The sequence below is a fragment of the Pelodiscus sinensis genome, chromosome 17, assembly GCF_052426305.1.
Source record: "Pelodiscus sinensis isolate ZL-2025 chromosome 17, ASM5242630v1, whole genome shotgun sequence".
Classification (NCBI taxonomy): domain Eukaryota; kingdom Metazoa; phylum Chordata; order Testudines; family Trionychidae; genus Pelodiscus; species Pelodiscus sinensis.
The window spans coordinates 9,295,847-9,316,492 of record NC_143068.1 but is presented as its reverse complement, the minus strand read 5'-3'; the positions used below and the strand labels follow the sequence as shown (position 1 = coordinate 9,316,492).

General features: G+C 46.4%; 1 long non-coding RNA gene across 1 annotated transcript in view; it reads right to left on the bottom strand.

The window, feature by feature from the left end:
* LOC142818785 (uncharacterized) overlaps nucleotides 1–20,646 on the bottom strand; it is a 398,291-nt gene that overhangs the window by 11,986 nt on the left and 365,659 nt on the right. The window contains exons 4-6 of the long non-coding RNA XR_016347004.1: nucleotides 17,236–17,434; nucleotides 16,864–16,964; nucleotides 14,719–14,835 (exon numbers count right to left, since the gene is read on the bottom strand). This is a non-coding gene — a long non-coding RNA (uncharacterized LOC142818785). The remainder of the gene's footprint in view (nucleotides 1–14,718; nucleotides 14,836–16,863; nucleotides 16,965–17,235; nucleotides 17,435–20,646) is intronic.

The following is a 20,646-nucleotide window of genomic DNA, read 5'->3' as shown; positions in this document are numbered from 1 at the left end:
GACCCAGTGGTCCTGGGTGCGGAGCTGGTGATCCATGAACCAGAGGTGCCGCCTCTGGTAGTCCTCCTCGTTCCTGGCTCTCCTGCTTGCCCGGGCACGGGCAGCTGCTGCAGGCGGAGTGGTGCTCCCTGAAGGCCCAGGTGCTGCAGCTGTGGTGCAACAAGACCAGCGGTCAATTACCCCAGGGGCCCAGGTGTGTGAAACCCAGCTCCCCTCTGCAAGGCCAGGGCCCCTGCAGGATCCCCAGCTGCTGCTCCGTGGTGGGCAAGGCCCAGGCGCATGGTCCCGGGGCTCCCTCTCACCCCAGCCCCCCGTACACATAAGGGGAACACGATGGTACTCACATGTGGACACCTCCCCGGCCTCCGACGACACAGGCGAGCGGCTCTGTGGGGTGCCTCGGGGGTCCCGGGTCCCGGGCAGGCTGGCGGCAGGCTCCTGGCTCTCGGTGTCCTCCTCCTCCTCCTCTGTCTCCTGGAGCGGGCCCTCTGCTCTGGGGTCTATCACGTCCCGGGGGGCAGGGACGGCATGAGCCCCCAGGAGGCGGTCCAGGGCGTGGAAGTGGGAGCAGGCCTCCGGGTCGGCCCCTGGCTGGCAGGCCCGGGAGTAGGACTGCCGCAGGTCTTTGATTTTGCAGTGCACCTGCTCCCGGCTGCGCTGGTGGCCCCTGGCGGCCAGGCTGGCAGCCATGCGGCTGTAGACGGCCGCGTTCCTGTGGCTAGTGCGGAGATCGTGGACATTGGAGGCTTCCCCCCAAACCTCGATGAGGTCCACCATCTCCGCACTTGACCAAGCGGGCGCCTGCCTTTTGCTGTCCCGGGCAGGCTCCTGGGAGCCGCCAGGCTGGTCCTGGGGAGCACTGGAGGGCTGGGTGTCCTCGGGAGGCTGGCTCATGTTGTGGCAGGTGCATGGTGTGCTGGCATGGGTGCTGGCAGCCTTGCAACTGGCACAAACTGTGTAGCCAGCCCGTGGCCCTTTAAGGGCTCCGGGGCCGGGAGGAGGGCAATAGAGTTTCCCTGGTGTTGGCCAGAGTGGCCACTAGGGAAACCTGGGAAGGATTAGCCTCCCACTAGTTCGAATTAAGGGTCTACACAGCCCTTAATTCGAACTAGCTAGTTCGAACTAGGCTTAATCCTCGTAAAATGAGGTTTACCTAGTTCGAACTAAGCGCTCCGTTAGTTCGAATTAAGTTCGAACTAACGGAGCGCTAGTGTAGCGCCTAGGAAAGTTAGTTCGAACTAACGTCCGTTAGTTCGAACTAACTTTGTAGTGTAGACATACCCTAACATAGGAACAGCCATTCTGGGTCAGCCCAATGGTCCATCTAGCCCATGATCCTCTCTTCTGACAGTCGCTTGTGCCAGAGGGAATGAACGGAAAAGGGTGATGCTCTCTGTCACTGTGATATCATCATTTCTCGTTCTTTTTTTATGGAACAATTTTTTGTGGAGTTGCAAAACATCTCAGACTCCATTACTAAAATGTTACCAAGGTACTTATAGCTATCTTTTCTATTAAGCCGATATTTTAAAAGTGGTTTTTGGAGATATGACTTTCTAAAATTTAGTTTTTAATGTTGTGTAATGTTGGCATTTCCTTAACAAAAATAAGACATAAATTAAAAGCAGCCTTCATGCGTCAAAATATATTAATACACCTGGGGAGGGGGGGAAGAACTGTAAAGGGCTTAGCAGTTAAATGTGAAATACCTGTTTTTTTAATGATCTTTATATTTTGAGGCATGGAGTGAGGAGGAATGAACAAATTAATTAATATTTTATGTTGGCATAATAGAAAAAAATTGATAAAGTGTTAGTAACGGAGTGTGAGATGTTTTGCAACTCCCCAGAAAATTGTTCCCTACAAAAGGAAATAGAAATGATATTCAGTGTCCTGATCCTGTGATGAGCTCTGGGCAGGTGGATTCCCTGGGGCTCCCCACAGTCAGCACTTCTGTGTGCAGGTCAGTTGAGCGAGACACAATGCTTTCTCAAAAAAAGACTTTTGATCTGCTGTTCTCACCTAAATAATAATACTTGCTGCCAGAAACTGGGATTGGACAACAGGGTATGGATCACTAGATAATTGCCCTCTTGTGTTCATTTCTTCTGATGCATCTAGTGCTAGACACTGTTGGAAGACAGGCTACTGAGCTGGATGGATCATTGGTCTGATCCCATATGACCATTCTTACGTTGGTTTCCAAACTATCTTCAACCTACATAGCTAGGGGAACCACAGCAGTGACGCCATGGCAGCATGAAATGGGCCAGTCACCCGAGTGAGTACTACTTGTACGGTTTGTGTGGCCATGCCTATGGCTGTGGCTTTGCTGCGATGAGGACCTGTGCTCACTAGATTACAGCTAGCTCTGGCAGACTCGCAACCCCTGATTGCAGCAGAGGCAACCCCACCACAGCCGATTGTTATCTCCTAAAGCACCTTGCAAAGGACGGGGCAGTATCGTTCATCCTGTTTGAAGACCAAACTTATATTATTCAAACACAAAATCCTGACCCCTGCAGTATTCAGGCAGATTAACTTCCCCAGGTGTGGAAGGAGGGACGGTCGGTTGTGCTAACCGGTTGCTATAATTGATATAGAAGCAAAAGATTGGAGGGGAAACAAAGGCACGGAGCTGAGAAATGTCATGGTCAAGGACACATAGACAGTCGAGGTGGAGCAGGGAGTGCAACCCAAGCCTGCTGCTATCCAACCCACTAAATCGTGCCACTTCCCTGATAAGTGATTGTGTCCATTATGGGGTGCAGTTACTGTCTGCCTCGTCATATCAATGGGATTTTACATATCCCTAGTTTGGAGGCTAGAAATTGGTGGGCAGGCTTACATGTGGTGGCGTTTTAAATTCCCCCCCTTGCTGTCATTTTAAGGAAGGCTCTCTTTAAAACCTGCTACATTTGCTCTATCTCTTCATCATGAGATCGCTTAGTCTTCAGCAATTTAGCCTCTTCAGTATGATAGAGAAGGATGTCATCTGTGAAGAGTCTCAATTTATGTTCAATTGCCCCTGTCTTCATTCCAGTGATATTGGGGATTATTGTATGTAGCGACCGCTAATGGATCTGCTTTTATCACAGCTAAGAAGGAGGGGGTGGGCACCTCTATGGTCTGTCCTGTATCTCACAGTAGATAATTCTGATGGGATCAGGTGGGTGGATCCTGTATTCTGCCATCTCCTTGTCCTGTCCACTCACCCACAGGGAGGGATGGAGCAATTTCCTGGAAGCTCCTCTCCTCTCCTCTCTCCATGATACTACCTATGATCTGGATAGCCTGCTCATGTGAGTAAGGGCATAATCTGTCCCTTCCTTGTAACAATATAGTTTTTCTGTAGCCATGTTGGAAGGCCTGTGGTAGGCGTGAACCAAAAAGCCTTCCTCTGCAGCCAGACTGAAGAGCAGCAGCCATTAGCTGTAAGGCCAAGAGTCACATACTCACATTCCATCTAAATTGCATTAAAATAGCGTTACACCAGGTTGTGAGAAGGGGATTTTGTCCTAATAGCCCTCTCCTTCCCCCCACGGTCACCAGATAATGAAACAGATCTCAAGATGGGTAAAGAAAACTTAAGTAACACCATTGTGTCTGGCAAAACACTGCTTATCAATAGTCGAGGTTGTGGAATCCACATTCTATGATTAAGTGTCCTCACTTTCCTATTGTTTGTCTGTGTGATCTGTGTCTGGTGTGTAACTGTTTCTGTCTGCTGTATAATTAATTTTGCTAGGTGTAAATCAGTTAAGGTGGTGGGGTCTGATTGGTTAGGTAATTCTATTATGATTGGTTAGTAAATTTATACTAAAATAATTGGTTACGGTATAGCTAAATAAGACTCAGGTTTCATTATATAAACTGAGGTAAAAAAAGTAATAGAAGCAGAAGGAGAGAAGGAGACCAGCTAGAAGAAGACCAAAGGGAAACAAGAACAGAAAGGAACACCAAGAAGAAGGGGAAAGACCTGGAAGAACTACTCACCTCCAAGACACAGCCTAAGAACAGAGTTGCCGGGATTCTCCTGCACTACTATGACGTGCAGCACTGAAGATCCAGAGAGAGACTGATTTTGCCTGGCCAACAGGGGAAGTCTGCCTGCCTTTATCAGGACTGGTGAGCATGACACTGTATGCTTAGTATGTGTATTCTGCTTGTTTGGGAATTGTCAATAAATAGAGAATAGGAATATTACTGTGTGAGGCTCTTTCAGTGGCTAAAGAGCCTGCCAACCTGCAGGAAGTCATGCCCTGAGCCCTAGGAATTGGGTAAGGGTGGGTGTGTAAATTAACAGGGTTGCACCTTGAGCCCTAGGAACTGGGTAAAGGTGTGTGTCCCTACAGTGTGGAAGGGATAGAGAAATTTCTGTGGGTAACACCGGTCTACAATTTTTTAGAAGTCGTCTGCTTCAGAGACAAAATGTGCTATTTATTATGTATTTTGATGTGCTGAATTCAAATATGACAATTAAAACAACTGATTGGCTACTGTTTCCAAGATATTTAAGTTTTTACATTTTACGTCTATGTATATTGTGTAGATGGTAGAGTTTAATCATAAATTGTAAACCTAGGTCTTTTCATGTGTTTATGGTTGCTTTACATGATAATATTTCACCTGTCCTGTTTATGTAACACTTTAAAAATCAGCAAAAGGGTTATATAAATAAAATTTATTATGAAACAAAAGGAAAAAAACTATTATGTACATAGCTTAGTCCTATTCAGTGTCTACTAGGCGCTTTTTGGCTTGTCTCTTGTATTCATTAAATGGAGCATCTCTTGTCATTGTCCAGCAATAGTCTGCAAGCATTGATGGGCTCCATTTGCCCTGATAGCATTTCTTCATTGTTGCAATGTCCTGGTGAAATCACTTGCCGTGCTCATCGCTCACTGCTCCGCAGTTCGGTGGAAAAAAATCTAGATGAGAGTGCAAAAAATGTATCTTTAGTGACATGTTGCAACCAAGGCTTTTGTATGCCTTGAGGAGGTTTTCCACCAACAACCTGTAGTTGTCTGTCTTGTTGTTTCCGAGAAAATTTATTGCCACTAACTGGAAGGCTTTCCATGCCGTCTTTTCCTTGCCACGCAGTGCATGGTCAAATGCATCATCTCGAAGAAGTGCACGAATCTGAGGACCAACAAAGACACCTTACTTTATCTTAGCTTCACTTAACCTTGGACATTTTCCATGGAGGTACTTGAAAGCTGCTTGTGTTTTATCCATGGCCTTGACAAAGTTCTTCATCAGACCCAACTTGATGTGTAAGGTTGGTAACAAAATCTTCCTTGATTCAACAAGTTGTGGATGCTGAACACTTTTCCTCCCAGGCTCCAATGACTGTTGGAGTGGCCAATCTATCTTGATGTAGTGGGAATCTCTTGCACAACTATCCCATTCGCAGAGAAAACAGCAGTACTTTGTGTATCCAGTCTGCAGACCAAGCAAGAGAGCAACAACCTTCAAATCGCCACAAAGCTGCCACTGATGTTGGTCATAGTTTATGCACCTCAAAAGTTGTTTCATGTTGTCATAGGTTTCCTTCATATGGACTGCATGACCAACTGGAATTGATGGCAAAACATTGCCATTATGCAGCAAAACAGCTTTAAAGACTCATCTTCGATGAATCAATGAACAGTCTCCACTCATCTGGATCGTGAACAATGTTGAGGGCTGCCATCACACCATCGATGTTGTTGCAGGCTACAAGATCACCTTCCATGAAGAAGAATGGGACAAGATCCTTTTGACGGTCACGGAACATGGAAACCCTAACATCTCCTACCAGGAGATTCCACTGCTGTAGTCTGGAGCCCAACAGCTCTGCCTTACTCTTGGGTAGTTCCAAATTCCTGACAAGGTTATTCAGTTCACCTTGTGTTATGAGGTGTGGTTCAGAGGAGGAGGATGGGAGAAAATGTGGGTCCTGTGATATTGATGGTTCAGGACCAGAAGTTTCATCCTCTTCCTCTTCCTCGTCTGACTCAAGTGAGAATGATTCTGGTGCATCAGGAACCGGCAGTCCTTCTCCGTAAGTTACTGGGCGTATAGCTGATGGAATGTTTGGATAATGCACAGTCCACTTTTTCTTCTTGGACACACTTTTCCCAACTGGAGGCACCATGCAGAAGTAACAATTGCTGGTATGATCTGTTGGTTCTCTCCAAATCATTGGCACTGCAAAAGGTATAGATTTCCTTTTCCTGTTCAACCACTGGCGAAGATTTGTTGCACAAGTGTTGCAGCATATGTGTGGGGCCCACCTCTTGTCCTGATCTCCAATTTTGCAGCCAAAATAAAGATGATAGGCTTTCTTAACCATAGTGGTTATACTGCATTTTTGCGATGCAAAAGTCACTTCACCACAAACATAGCAGAAGTTATCTGCACTGTTCACACAAGTACTACGAGGCATCTCTGCTCACTTTGGCTAAACAGAAATGTGTCCCTTTGCAAAATCAAACACTGACAAATAAGAGAGCACGACACTGTGGCTACGTCTACACTGGCCCCTTTTCCGGAAGGGGCATGTTAATTTCAACTATCGTAGTAGGGAAATCCGCGGGGGATTTAAATATCCCCCGCGGCATTTAAATAAAAATGTCCGCCGCTTTTTTCCGGCTTTTAGAAAAGCCGGAAAAAAGCGTCTACACTGGCCCCGATCCTCCGGAAAAAGCGCCCTTTTCCGGAGGCTCTTATAAGGGCGCTTTTTCCGGAGGATCGGGGCCAGTGTAGACGCTTTTTTCCGGCTTTTCTAAAAGCCGGAAAAAAGCGGCGGACATTTTTATTTAAATGCCGCGGGGGATATTTAAATCCCCCGTGGATTTCCCTACTACGATAGTTGAAATTAACATGCCCCTTCCGGAAAAGGGGCCAGTGTAGACGAGCCCTGTATGATTTCTAGAGCTGATATAGGGAAATTTGTTCAGCAGAGTGACGTAAGCTTCGTTATGATTGCATCATCCATGACTTCTAGGAATAACATGATGCAATTCATATCATGTATGACGCAATACCAGCTTCAGATTGCATCATTCATTGTTTTGCCTAAAAAGCAAGTACTGTCCAAACCCAGTCATAGCTTTATTCATAGATCCAGTCAAAGATGTATTTTAGTCATTTCTGGTTTAAATTGAGATCCCTTCCCTTTATAACTCACTTATCCTCCACCATTCGCAAGTCAAGGGTCGTATATACTGACCCAATAGCATATCTTGAAAACTAGAGCCAAACAACAATTTTAAGCATCATTTTCGTTCTCAGTGACCCAGAATTAGTAAAGTTTGACTACATTTATTTCAGAAGCATTTTGGCTGTAGAGCAGTGTAACATCCTTGTCTTTCATGCTCACCCACTTCTAACTCCAGGGAAGGCAGTGGTCAATGAGGGTATGTCTACACTACAAAGTTAATTCGAACTAACAGCCGTTAGTTCAAAGTAACTTTCATAGGGGCTACACATACAAACCGCTAGTTCGAATTTAAATCGAACTAGCAGAGCACTTAATTCGAACTAGGCAAACCTCATTCTACGAGGAGTAATGCCTAGTTCGAATTAAGTAGTTTGAATTAAGGGCTGTGTAGCCACTTAATTTGAACTAGTTGGAGGCTAGCCCTTCCCAGGTTGCCCTGGTGGCCATTCTGGGCCAAACCAGGGAAACTCTTCTGTCCCCCTCCCGGCCCCAGTGCTTGTGTCAGTTGCAAGCCTGCCAGCACCCAGCCAGCAGACCCTGCACCTGGCACAGCATGAACCAGCTACCCGCTGCCACCCAGCCCTCCGCCTCTTCCCAGGACTAGGCTGGCGGCTCCCAGGAGCCTGCCTGGGACCGCAAAAGGCAGGCGCCCACCTGGTCTAGTGTGGATATCGTGGACCTCATCGAGGTTTGGGGGGAGGCCTCCAACGTCCACAATCTCCACACTAGCCACAGGAAAGCCGCCGTCTAGGGCAGGATAGCTGCCAGCCTGGCCACCAAAGGCCACATGCGAACCCTGGAGCAGGTTTGCATGAAAATCAAGTTGGTCCAGTGAGACCCTCCAACCCTGAGCCCTGAGCTTAGAACATAAAAACATAAGAACGGCCGTACTGGGTCAGACCAAAGGTCCATCTAGCCCAGTAGCCTGTCTGCTGACAGCGGCCAGCACCAGGTACCCCGGAGGGGATGGATCGAAGACAATGACCAAGCGATTTGTCTCGTACCATCCATCTCTAGCCTTCCACAAACAGAGCGAGGGACACCGTTCCTACACCCTGGCTAATAGCACTCTATGGACCCAACCTCCATGAATTTATATAACTTCTCTTTAAACTCTGTTATAGTCCTAGCCTTTACAGCCTCCTGTGGCAAGGAGTTCCACAGACTGATTATGTGCTGTGTGAAGAAGAACTTTTGCTTATTAGTTTTAAACCTGTTACCCATTAATTTCATTTGGCATTCTCTAGTCCTTATATTATGGGAACTAATGAAGAACTTTTCTTTATTCACCCTCTCCACACCACTCGTGATTTTATATACCTCTATCATATCCCCCCTCAGTCTCCTCTTTTCTAAGCTGAAATGTCCCAGTCTCTTTAGCCTCTCTTCATATGGGACCTGTTCCAAACCCCTAATCATGTTAGTTGTCATTTTCTGAACTCTTTCCAAGGCCAAAATATATTTTTTGAGGTGAGGAGACCACATCTGTACACAGTACTGAAGATATGGCGTACCATAGTTTTATACTTCCCCTCCTTCTTCTTCCCCTGGCTTCCCCCTTCCAGCTCCCTCCTCCCAGGTTTCCCCCTCCCCTCTCCAAACCTCTTTCTTCCCCTCTCCCACCTCCTTTTCCCAGTCTCCCCAGAGGTTAATTCCCCCCCCCCCCCCCAGTTTTGTTAAATAAAGAGAGTTTCTATTTTTGAACACACGTGTCCTTTATTTTTTACATCAGGAAGGGGGGCTAGGGAGGGGTAAGTGGAAGGAGGTGAGGGAGGAATGGGGCATGAGCCCCTGATGGGGAGGACTGGGGTGGCTCTACGGGCTCCTCGGGGTGGAAGCTCTCCTGCAGGGCCTCCTGGATCCTGACAGCTCCCCGATTGACCCCCACCCGGATGGCAGCCTGCAGCAAGTGCAGCTGGGCTGATGGCCAAGTGCTGTGATGTGCCGAGTGTGGGCACTCAGGGCACTCCAAGACAGGACTGCTTTGCTGTCCCTCATTGACTTAGACAAGCAAGCGGGGAACCCTGAGAACTGTCAGTCCGGGGTGGGGGTCGGGTCCCTTTAAGCACAGCCCTCGGAGAGCCTGAGGCAGCAGCTCCACACTCTAAGTCCTAACCTGATGCTCTGCTGGCACTGGTTCCAGCCAGCCTTAACTTTGGTTCAGGATCCACTCAGTGGATTAGCAAAACGCTAATTCGAATTAGTTTTTAGATCTAGATGCACTAATTCGAACTAGCCTATTTCGAATTAACTAATTTGAATTTAGTTCGAATTAGTGCTGTAGTGTATACATACCCAGCGAGTTTTGTTTGCTCAGGGAGGCCTGGTTAAGGTCAGATCTCAGGCTGTACTTTTGCACAATTCAAGCTCTGTTCAGATATCACCTTTAAGCCTTTCGTAAGGTGGGAATATTTCTGTATCTGCCCCTAAAAATGTTTTCAACTGGAGGCCATTAGCAGAGGTGCAGGAGGAGCTTTGGAAGTCAGTCTTAAAAAAAAGGTTTGCAGCTTACCGTTTTAGTTCTGTTAACTCTACAAATAATTAAATTCAGTGTTTGCCATGTCAAAAACTGCAAAATAAAGAAAGTATGTATCTGGATTTTCCTGGTTGCTGATGTAGTCAAAATACCAGTGGGGGTAGGGAGAGGGAGTAAATCCAGGTATTTAGAAGACACTGGGACTATATTTTAGGACATTTTAGAGGGACATTTAGGGCTAGGGCCAAAGAATATTGAAATCCATGGAATTCTGACTACTTTCTGCAGCTGCATGTGCAAATAAGACCTATAGTTCCTCACTTTATGAATGCAATCATAACTGTTCCCATGAAATACCCCTGAAGACACAAAGCTGTCTCAGAATCCATCCTTTACAATGAGAAGGGTAATTTGCACAATGGAAGATCAGTTCTGTCTTTATTCCTCCACCAAAGCAGAGTTTAAGAACTTTGAGTGCTGCTGGCTGTAGGAGAACTTTCCTTTATTGCCACCTTAATAATACATGAATAGTATACTGACTGATGGCTCTCACTGCTGACCCTGTTTTGTTTTTATTGATTGGCTTAAGCAAGTTCCCAAAGTCCTGAATCATCAGAACAGAGACCTTGAGTTATTCCAGCCAAATCAATCCCTGGCCCATTGACATATTGCTTTACCTAACCAACCGTACAACTTCTCTTTTTCTCTGATAATTTCTCAATTAATTGCTTTTCAGCTCTCATTCGTTACAAGGTCAGGCTGTGACTGGGCTCGTACAAACCCATCTCTGATAAACTCTCCAGGTCCTCTAATCAGCCACGACTGGGATTTTAGTTCCATTAACTTATTCATCATCTAGACAGTTCCATCTCGAAAAGTTTGACTCTTGATTGTATCTGTAGCATCTTCAATTATTTAAGAGGAATTGAAAATAGCTTCCTTGCTTAATAGGAAGGGTCCAGTCCAAGTACTGAATGTGTATCTTAGCAAAGACTGTCGGACATGAACCCAAGCTGCAACAGTTTGGGGAGATCCTGTGGCTTTTAAGATATCTGATATAGGAGAACAGGGGAGCCAACAGCCTTGTCAGGCCCCTGGGCAGCTCTGCACTCCCAGAAGGGGCAGGGCCTCAGGTGGAAGGGGTGAGGCCAAGGCAGATAGTCCTCTGTATCATGCAAGCTGCACTGCAGCCCCCACTCCTTGAGCACTGCCTGGTGCACGGCACTCTGGCAATGATTTAAAGAGCCAGGAACGCTGGCTGCTGCCAAGTGCAGCAGTACCAGCAGCCGTGGCTGGAAGCCCTGGAGCCTTTTGAATTTCCAGGCCCCAGGGCCGTTGCCTCCTTTCCCCCGACTCCCGCAGCGAGCCTGTAGGAGAATGACTGTGGACTTATGGCGAGTGGCTTGATCATTCTGTCCCATGATTCAGTTTCCATGGGAAGTTATGCAAATGACAGAGCACCTCAGCAAGACCTGACACGGAGTTTGCTAGAGAAAATGACTTGGGCTCCTGGCAAAATACCTGTTTCTAAAATCCCACAGCCAGCTGCTCTTGCAAAGGTGACACCTTCTGCAACTGTTAGATACCATTAATTTGGGCATACCAATGAGAGTGATCTCATTGTGCACATCAAGTGATTGGGTGGAATCGGGCAGCCAGAGCCTGGAATTCTTGTGTAACCCTCTAGAAAAGTATGTGTTGCATCCCTCTCCAGCATCCAGTTCACTAGAGGACAAAACCCCACTCACTCACAATTATTCTTTTAGCACAGTGGTCACCAACCAGTAGATCAGGATCTACTAGTAGATCTTGGAGCCTTTGATAGGAGATCCTGATAGATTTGGCTAGGAGGCTGTCAAGTGCTGGCACTGTATCTGCTCATCTTAGCACCGCTGTGCTGCTCCTGCCCTTTGCCTTGGAATTGCCCCCTCCCACCTCCAGGAGCCTCTTGCTTGCTGTGCAGGGCACAGGAAGAAGAGGAGGGGTTGCTCATTTTAGCATGCGCCTCCTCTTACCCTGTACCCCAACTCCACAGAGCTGGGGGAGAGAGAGGGATGGAGAGAGGTTTGCTGGCTGCTTTTGGGAATGGTGCAGGGCCAGAGTAGGGGTAAGCCTGCCTTAGTCTCCTGCACCACCACCCAGAAGACACCTGTGCCCAGCTGGAGCCTGCATTCCAAACCCCGGACCCACACCTGAACCTTCCTGCATCCCAAACCCCTACCCTAGACCTGAGTCCCCAGGAACCCAAACTCCCTCCCAAAGTCTGCATCCTGAACCCCCTCCTGCACCTCAACTCCCTGCCCAGGCTCAGCTCAAACCCCTCCCACACTCCAAGTCCTCTAGCCCAAGATCAGAGTCCACCTCCCCCATCCCTGCACCCCAGTCCTCTGCCCCCAGCCTGATAAAAGTGAGTGAGGATGAGGGAGGAAGGGAGGGAGAATGGAGTACGTAGGGGCGGGGCCTCAGTGAAGGGGCAGGAAGGAGGCGGGCCAAGGGTGTTTGTGTTTGAGGTAGATCCAGGATTGCACTTAAATTCAAAAAGTGATCTCATGCTTAAAAAGGTTGGAGACCACTGTTTTAGCGTAAGCAGTAGAGGTCTGTGCTGCACCACTGAAGATCTTGGGTTCTCTTTCTGCTTAAAAAAACAAAAAAATCTGAAGATCATATACTTACTTAGTTCTTATTTCAGGCAAAACTCTGCTGAAGCCAACGAAGTTTTATGTGCTACAAGGGTGCTGTATGAACACTTTGAGAATGATCCAAAGTTCCTGGGCAGCAATAGAAAACTCCAGCTGGCTTTGGGATCAGATGTGTCATAATCTTCAGCATGACTGAAAAGTAAGGCTTGCACGGTTCTGCAGGCCAAAGGTTCTGGAGAAATCTGAGGACTAGGCAGGTTGTCTGAAGATAGGCCTGTTTCAATGTAAGGATATATCTGTGCTTGCATATTGCATGGTGCGTGGGCATCTCCAAACATGAGCTTGTTTGCAGGTTTGTTTATGGAGAGCGGAATATACCTAATTAGAAAGCAACTTTTAAGAAAACAACAACACATTGTCCTGTCGCACCTTAGAGACTAACATATATAGAGAGAGAATCACAAGCTTTCATGGGCACAACCCACTTCTTCAGATGATCTTAAATGCCTTCCCTGAAAGCTTCAGAAAGCTGGGCTAATTCCCTGATGTTGTTCCCAGAAGTGCTGTCTCAATGAGTGTGGCGATGATGCCACAGCCCAGAACACTGGCGGTGTTGGTATAAGTGTGTGTTTGTGAGGTTCCAGCATGGGGACTGTGGCTTTCGAACATGTCCAGGCACTAACCTGAGTCCAGATGCATCCGCATTTTTACTATCTCAAAAAAAGCAAAAAGGCTCTTCTGTGCGTGAAAGACAAGGCTCTAAAATTGGCAGGTGAATTTAGAAATCCTCCCCAACTTTATTGTCATGACTAATACTTTACCTAAAACTGGAGAGGTGAAACTCTACAGCAGCTGCAGTATTTTGGAGATCCACAGCCTGCTGCAAGGGGTGTACCGTTGGGGCTGCTCAACGATGGAATGCCTTGGAGAATGGGTTCTGGAGTGGCAGCTGTACCGCATGCCCCAACTTCCTGTCCTGCAATTTGGCTAATTCGTTTATGGGCAATAAAGGAAGGAGAGGCCAGGGCCTTTATACTTCCCACTGCATTTATGGGAGGTTAACACTGCTGTTGGCACTAATGAGGCCCCCGCCTGAGAAGAAGGATGGCTCAGTGATTAGGAGTCCTAGGGCAGTGGGTCTCAGGTGTGGTCCACAGACCATTAGTGGTCTGTGACCATCTTGCAGGTTGGCTTGTGGCTTCTCCCCCCCTCCCCCGCCACAGTGGGGAGCCTGCACTGGTGCTCCAGCCCCTCCTGCTCCCCCATGAGGTTGGAGTGCTGCTACCGGCTTCCCACTGCTGGGGGAAAGGCAGTGGGGAGGATGAGTCTCACAGGCTGGATCTGGCTTGTGGGGGAAGGAAGCAGCTCTGCATGCTGCCACTTCCCTTTCCCCTGGCAGGGGAGAACAGCAGTGCAGGACACTGCTCACCTGGAGGCTTTCCCTGCTGCTCCCATTGGCTGGAGTCATGGCCAATGGGAGCAGAGGGGGGCAGCGCCTGGGAGCGGTGGAAGGCACAGAGTCAGGTAAGCAACCCACACCTCCGTACCCCTTACACCTCCAGGTAAGCAACCCAACCCTCATGCATCCCCCTCCTGCTGAGATCTCCCCCTCAGCCCGCTCCTGTCATGTTTTTAAAGCCAATCTCATTATTTTTGGACAGCCTAACTCATGATTTTTGAACCCTTGTGGGGAGTAATACTATGTCCTGTGTAGATGACTAGGTGCCCTGTGTTGTGGGATGGGAGAAAAGCCTCTACTGTCTTTCAAGAGGAAAGCTGCAGACTGCTCGGGTAGAAGTCCTGACCCACCTGTGGCTATAGGTATGATGTAAACACCTGGCAAAACTGGCCCCAAATCTTGACACTTGAGATAATTTTGCGAGGGTTGGCCATATGGTTAGACTGCTTGCCCTCTTCAGCAAGCTGCCCAAGGCAGGCAATCTGGATATCTAGACACACACATATTGTCAGCCAATCCGAGTCTTATAGTTCATTAAAGAAAACAGCGAATCAAGAAAGAATCAATATAAAGTCCTCCAGTAGAGAGAAAGCAGTGCTTCTCTGAGATTCCCCCCTCCCCCTCCCCTGGAGATCAGCAGGAAGACTTTGTACTGCCCCTTTAAATGTAAACCAAATGCAGAACTATAGCAACCAGAATAGAAGAGCCAACATTCCAGAAACAAGCTAATGGCTGCCTCATTTGCTCAGCCAGTTTTTGCAAAATCACTGTATTGTACGGTGCCTTGGTTAGACGGGAAAATGTTAAAACCAGTATTGGCCAACAATGTGATAACTGACCTACAATATCAGCCTCCACTGGAAAGCTATGTCCGTTCTTGTCCTTTCCCCAAGCAAGTTACTGCCTGATTCCCTACTGCCCCTTGTAAAGTACTTACCAGAGAGAAGCAACATTACAAATGACTTGAAGAAATACACATTTCTTTCTCCTCTTGTTGCTAGCGGCTCCTGAAATGTGGTTGTGTGAAGGCCCTCTTCTATTCCTACTTTGACTGCTGGAAGGGAAAGGGAGAAAGAAAAAGAAATTGAGTTGCTTTCAGTCTGTGCATCATGCTGAACAGTTCCAGCGACAATCTTTACAACACTGCTATATTCAGATATAAAATCTTAATGTACTATCGTGCATTGCATCTTACATTGTGCTGGAAAAAAAAGGTGAGTCTCCAGTAGTAAATGAAATATTAAATATTATTAAATATGAAATAGCTAAACCAGTATTCCAATAAAATGAATCTTTCATTCTTTTCCTGTTTTTTTTCCCCCAGGGTGTGCGATGATCTCATGAGCTTTTGTGTGTCCTTTTAAAGATGTAAAATCACAGGTAATTTATGATTCTGTTCTATTCAAATGTATTGTAGCTGGAAAACAAATCAAGGCTGTGAAAATCTCTCATGGCTGTATCTACTTTGCTGAACCCGTTAACAGTGTATATCAAAGGCTCACCTAAAGACACTGTTGTAATGCTTGCTGACATATGCCACCTATTTAGAAAGCTTGTTTCCAGTTATATACTCTACTTTCATTTATAGTGGCTTTAATCTTCCACATATGATAAAAAAAATTCTTATGAGATAGGATGCTTTTATGGTTATCTTTCTTTTTGCATGCAGATTCTCTTTGAATTAAACTGTAATTTTGGTGGAAGTTCTGATTTGTATGTTATGGAAATTGGACATTTAAAAAAACTACAAAAGCCAGATATAAGAATATTAATTGTATAAAGTCATTATTTGTTAGTGATAGAAATGTAGCCATGTGAGTCTGGTTTAGCTGAAACAAAAAACAGGACTATGTAGCACTTTAAAGACTAACAAGATGGCTTATTAGGTGATGAACTTTTGTGAGGTAGACCCACTTCCTCTGGCCCACGAAAGCTAATCACCTAATAAACCATCTTGTTAGTCTTTAGAGTGCTACATAGTCCTGTTTTTTATTTGTTAGGGGAGTGCTTCCCAAGCATTTTGGTCTGTGGCCCATCTTACCCAAGGCAGACCTTTCCGCAGACCAACAGCCAACCACTCACAGTGACTACACACGGGGGGGGGGGGGGGGGTTGGTAGGTAGGAGGTTGGGTGCAGGAGTGGGCTGAGGGTGGGGGATCTAGGAGGGAGGATGCAGGAGCAGGGTGGATGTGTGGGATCTAGGCAGGAGGGCAGTGCATGAGAAGGTGGAGGTGCCGGCGCTTACCTGGCTCTGAGCCTTCTGCTTCTCCCAGGCACTGCCCTCCGCTGCTCCCATTGCCTGTGATTCCAGTCATTGGGAGCAGCAAGGAAAGCCTGCTGTGCCACTGTTCCCCAGACAGGGGGAGGGGGAGAGGCAGCGCACGGAGCAGCTTCCTTCCGCCACAAGCCAGATTGGGTCCGCGGGGCTCCCCCTCCTTGCAGTGGGAAGCTGGCGCTGGCACTCCAACCACGCAGAAGAATGGGAGGGGCTGGGACACTGTGGGTGGAGAGGGGGCCCGAAGCCCACAGCCTCCTGCAAGATGGTCACAGACTGCTAGTGGTCCACAGACCAAACTTTGAGAACTGCTGTGTTAGGGACTGGCAAAAATGGGAGACGGTTCCTAGGAGAACATGGGGCTTTCAGGTAAAGGCCCAGCACTGAGACTAAGGAAATCTGCATTCTAGTGGCAATGCTCTCATGAAGTGCCCATGTGCTCTTGAGTCCTGTCAGCAGTGGGGTCATCAGCCACCATGGGTCCCAGGGCAAGATGTGTGTATGTGTAGATGGCAGCTCCCGCCCCATGGGTAGAAGGGACAGGGACAAGGCAGCTAGCCCTCAGCACCACCAGGACTGTAGCATGCCCCCCAAGCACTCAGAGCTGTGTGGAGGGGTGTTCTGGCAGTGACTCAAAGGGGACTGCTGCTACTGTGGTAGTGGCAGTAACCGGAGCTCTGGATCCCTTTGAATTGCTGTGCCTCTTGGCAACTGCCTCATTGCACACACACACACCTCGCCCCCCTCCCCCCCGCATCAGCCATTCTCAGTTTCCCTGTCTGTAAGGCGAAGGTAATAATACCTACTTCCCCAGGGTGCTACGAGGCTTAATTCGTTAGTAGCACAGTGAGGTCTTTGGTCAGAAAATCTTATCCATATTCTTCCGGTTGTGGTATGGCTCAGCATACTGTGGTTTAGAGAGGAAACCATTCATTAATTCAATAGTATTGTTGCATTTTCTAACAAAAACATTCTCAGATCGCACTGTCCAAATGTGGGCTCCCACTCGGACAGGCCAACTCTTGAATGTAGATGCTCAAACCAGCAATTCAGCATATAATTCTCTATTTTAATCTTTCATTTAAAGGCTTGTTTAGGCTCCCGCATACAAAACATAGGCCCACAACAATATTAATGATAATACTAACTGTTGTGTACTCAATAACAATAAAAGGTACCTTTTAAAGAGGGTTGGGAGAAGTCAGAGCATCTATGACCCTCTGGAAAGTCCACATTCAAGAACAGTGCCTCAGGCAGGGAGGCAGAATTGCCAAAGAGTGGGGCATTTGTGGATATTTGTATTCTTGTGGCTACGGGACATGCTGGGCTGTTTTGGGGAAGAGGAACTCCCGAATGTGCACGAATCAGTTGATCGCCCTGCAGAAATAAAGTCGCATCACTGATTAATGGCTGAGGATATGGCTCTACAGCAATGTAACCCCAAGTCTCAGGAGACTCACATCTGCTCATCCTGGGTGCACAAGGCCTTGAGTGTGCACTGTGTGTGTGTTGACCCTGAATTTCCAGACCCAGGCCCCAAACCTACAAGGGTATATCCATGAGGCAATAAACCATCTGTGGGAGAGCTGCAGCTGGGTTGGGTCAGCTAGTGGGTTTGGGCTACACAGCAGTGGAGATATTCAGGCTCGGGCTGCTTTCCAGGCTCTGAAACCCAGCATGGAGGTGAAGGCTGGATCTCAAACTTGGGCTCTAGCCTGAACCCAAAGGTCTACACATAGCCTGAATCCCATGAACCAGCCGACCTGAGTTCTAAGACTCCGTGCTGTGGGGTTTTTGTTGGTGCGTAGATGTACCTGCAGAAGCTCGAATGCCATATGCTGCTAATTATAGCCCTCCCCATGCCCATGGACAGGCGGAGGGCAAAGGGGGAAGTTGCCCCAGAGCCCGGTGATTCAAAGGGGCTCGGGGCTCCTGGCTGCTACTGTGGCAGTTACAGCAGCTGGAACTCCGGGCCCTTTAAATTGCCACTGGAGCGTTGTCTGATCTGGGTGGCTGTGAGGGTTTGGGGGGAGCACACTTTGAGATCTGAGTGGGGCACACTGGTGGCGTGCTCTGGGCAGTGCAGGGGGATTGGCTTCCTCCAGCTCTGCCCCTTCTGCCTGAGGTCCTGCCTCATCTCCAGGGACCTTCAGAGGCTGTTGATGCCCCTGGTATCTTTTTCTATCCTGCCTTTCTCTGTGTCACATCCTTTCAGCCTCTTCCTGCCTTCCATAGTTCCCCAAAGTAGGAGATTTTGAAAGGACCCCTCCCTCCTGGTGTTCACTATACATGTGATCCTGACAGTCAATTTACACCTGTGTTGTCTCCCCATCTATATAGGATAGGAAGTGAGACAATACGAGAAGAAAGGACGAACATTCTGCAGCGTAGTGATAGAGTTCATGTTCTTTAACAAATGTCATGGTTTTGTGCTAATACAATTTCGTGTGGTTTTAAAACAAGATAAAATGACTATGGAATTTTTGAACAATAACAATGTTTGCTTTGGAATGTGACTCTACTTCAGATGAGAAACAGGAGTTTCTGGCCAACTGCGATCTTCTCACAGCCTGATCAGAAACATACGCTCTTAGTCTGCTTCAGTGAGGTCTTTTTGTTACCTCTTTTGGCCTGAGACCTTTGGGATGAATCCGGTCTTTATTTATTTCTTTATTTTAATGCACCACCTTTGGGCAACTCACATTTTCACCACAAAGACTTCAGATTGCCTTAGAGCAACAGAAAACATGTTGCAAACTACTTGGAAGCTTAGACATGAGCATGTCAAATATCTGATCTCTATAAGAATAGATAGACGTGACATTTAGTAATCATCTTTCTTAGACAAAATGGGGGATGCTGTCACTTTAAGTATATCTCAGTTGAATTTCTGGCATTTTACCATAGGGGAAGCAGGAGGCATAATAGTAAATTTCTCTTAATATATAAAAAGATCAGTCCCAGAAAAACACAGTTGCTACTATTTAAATTGCAATACCTCATCCCAGCTTGCTTTGCCATTTACTTTCTGCTGATATCCATATGTCATCACTAATATTTACTGATGTTCACTTTATAAATGGCTTTTCCTTGCTGCCAGAATATTTACCACTAGTATCTGTTCCCACTCTATGCATCTTGTCCCCTTTTAATAAAGATCATATATTTGAGGTTAATCAGAAAGATCAGATACTATGTAAATAGGCTTGCAGAAATCATTTTTAAAAAGAATGGTGACAGATAATATAGATTTTTATTTTTAAGAATTAATTTTTTTATTTTTATCTATTTAAATGTCCACAGCTGCAGTAAATTATGGGTGGAGTCAGTCAATAATTGTTCAATGACAGCAGATGTTGAGATTCAAAAAGTTAAAACTTTGTTACCATAAAACCACAAATTGTCAACACTACATGTCAAAATACCCACAATAAATAGCCTTAAATTGAATACTAACAGGTCCTCAACCAGCATTTTTCTTTCTTTGCCTATCTGTAAACTTAGATGATTATTGATAGTGCTCACGTTATATTTTTTATTGCAAATATTTGCACTGTAAAAATAAAAGTAATGTTGTGCAATCTCTTTATTATGGAAGTTGAACTTACAAATGTAGAATTCTGTATAAAAAAATGACTGCATTCAAAAATAGAAGATTGTAAAACTTGAGATCCTACATGTCCACACAGTCCTACTTCTTGTTTAGCCAATTGATCAGACAAACAAGTTTGTTTATATTTGCAGGAAATAAGACTGCCCGCTTTTTGTTTACAATGTCATCTGAAAGTGAGAACAGGTGTTCACATGATACTGTTTTAGCCAGAATGGTAAAATATTTATATTTGTATGAGGTGAATTGAAAAATACTATTTATTTTGTTTGCCATTTTTACAGAATAAATATTTGTCATAAAAATAACAATATAAATGTGCACTGCCTACTTTGCATACTGTTCTGTAATTGAAATCAATATATTTGAAACTGTGGAAAAAATATTCAAAAATATTTAATACATTTCAATTGGTATTAAGGATGTTAAATTGTGCTTATCTGGCTAATCATGCAGTCGATACATTTTGTATCGACTACACAATTAGTTGAGAAAGGGGCCCTCTGCAGAGCCACAGTGGGAGCCTCAGCCTGCTGCGGGCAGAGGCTGCTTCATAGCAGCCTCCTCTATCCCTCCTGCTACCTCTGATAGAGGGGGGAGGGCAGGTGGCACCATGGAGAAAGTGCTGGGGGGGAAGCAACTTTTAAGCTAGCTCCCCCCCAGCACCAGCTCCTGTTTCTCCCTGCCCCTTGCTGCCTCTCATACAGAGGCAGCAAGGGGCCGGAAAATGAGTAGTCGAGAACTCCATAAGCATAAGCTTATCGGGTAATCGAATAGTCGACTACTCGCTTACATCCCTAATTAGTATTCTATTGTTTAACAGTGTGATTAAAACTGCTATTATGATTAGTTTTTTTAATACAATTTTTTCAGTTAATTGCATGAGTAAACTGCCATTAATTTTTAAATACTTTGGGTATGCAATTGCAATAGCTCTGCATAGGAATCAGGCGCCAACATACATGACTGTAATTTGCTA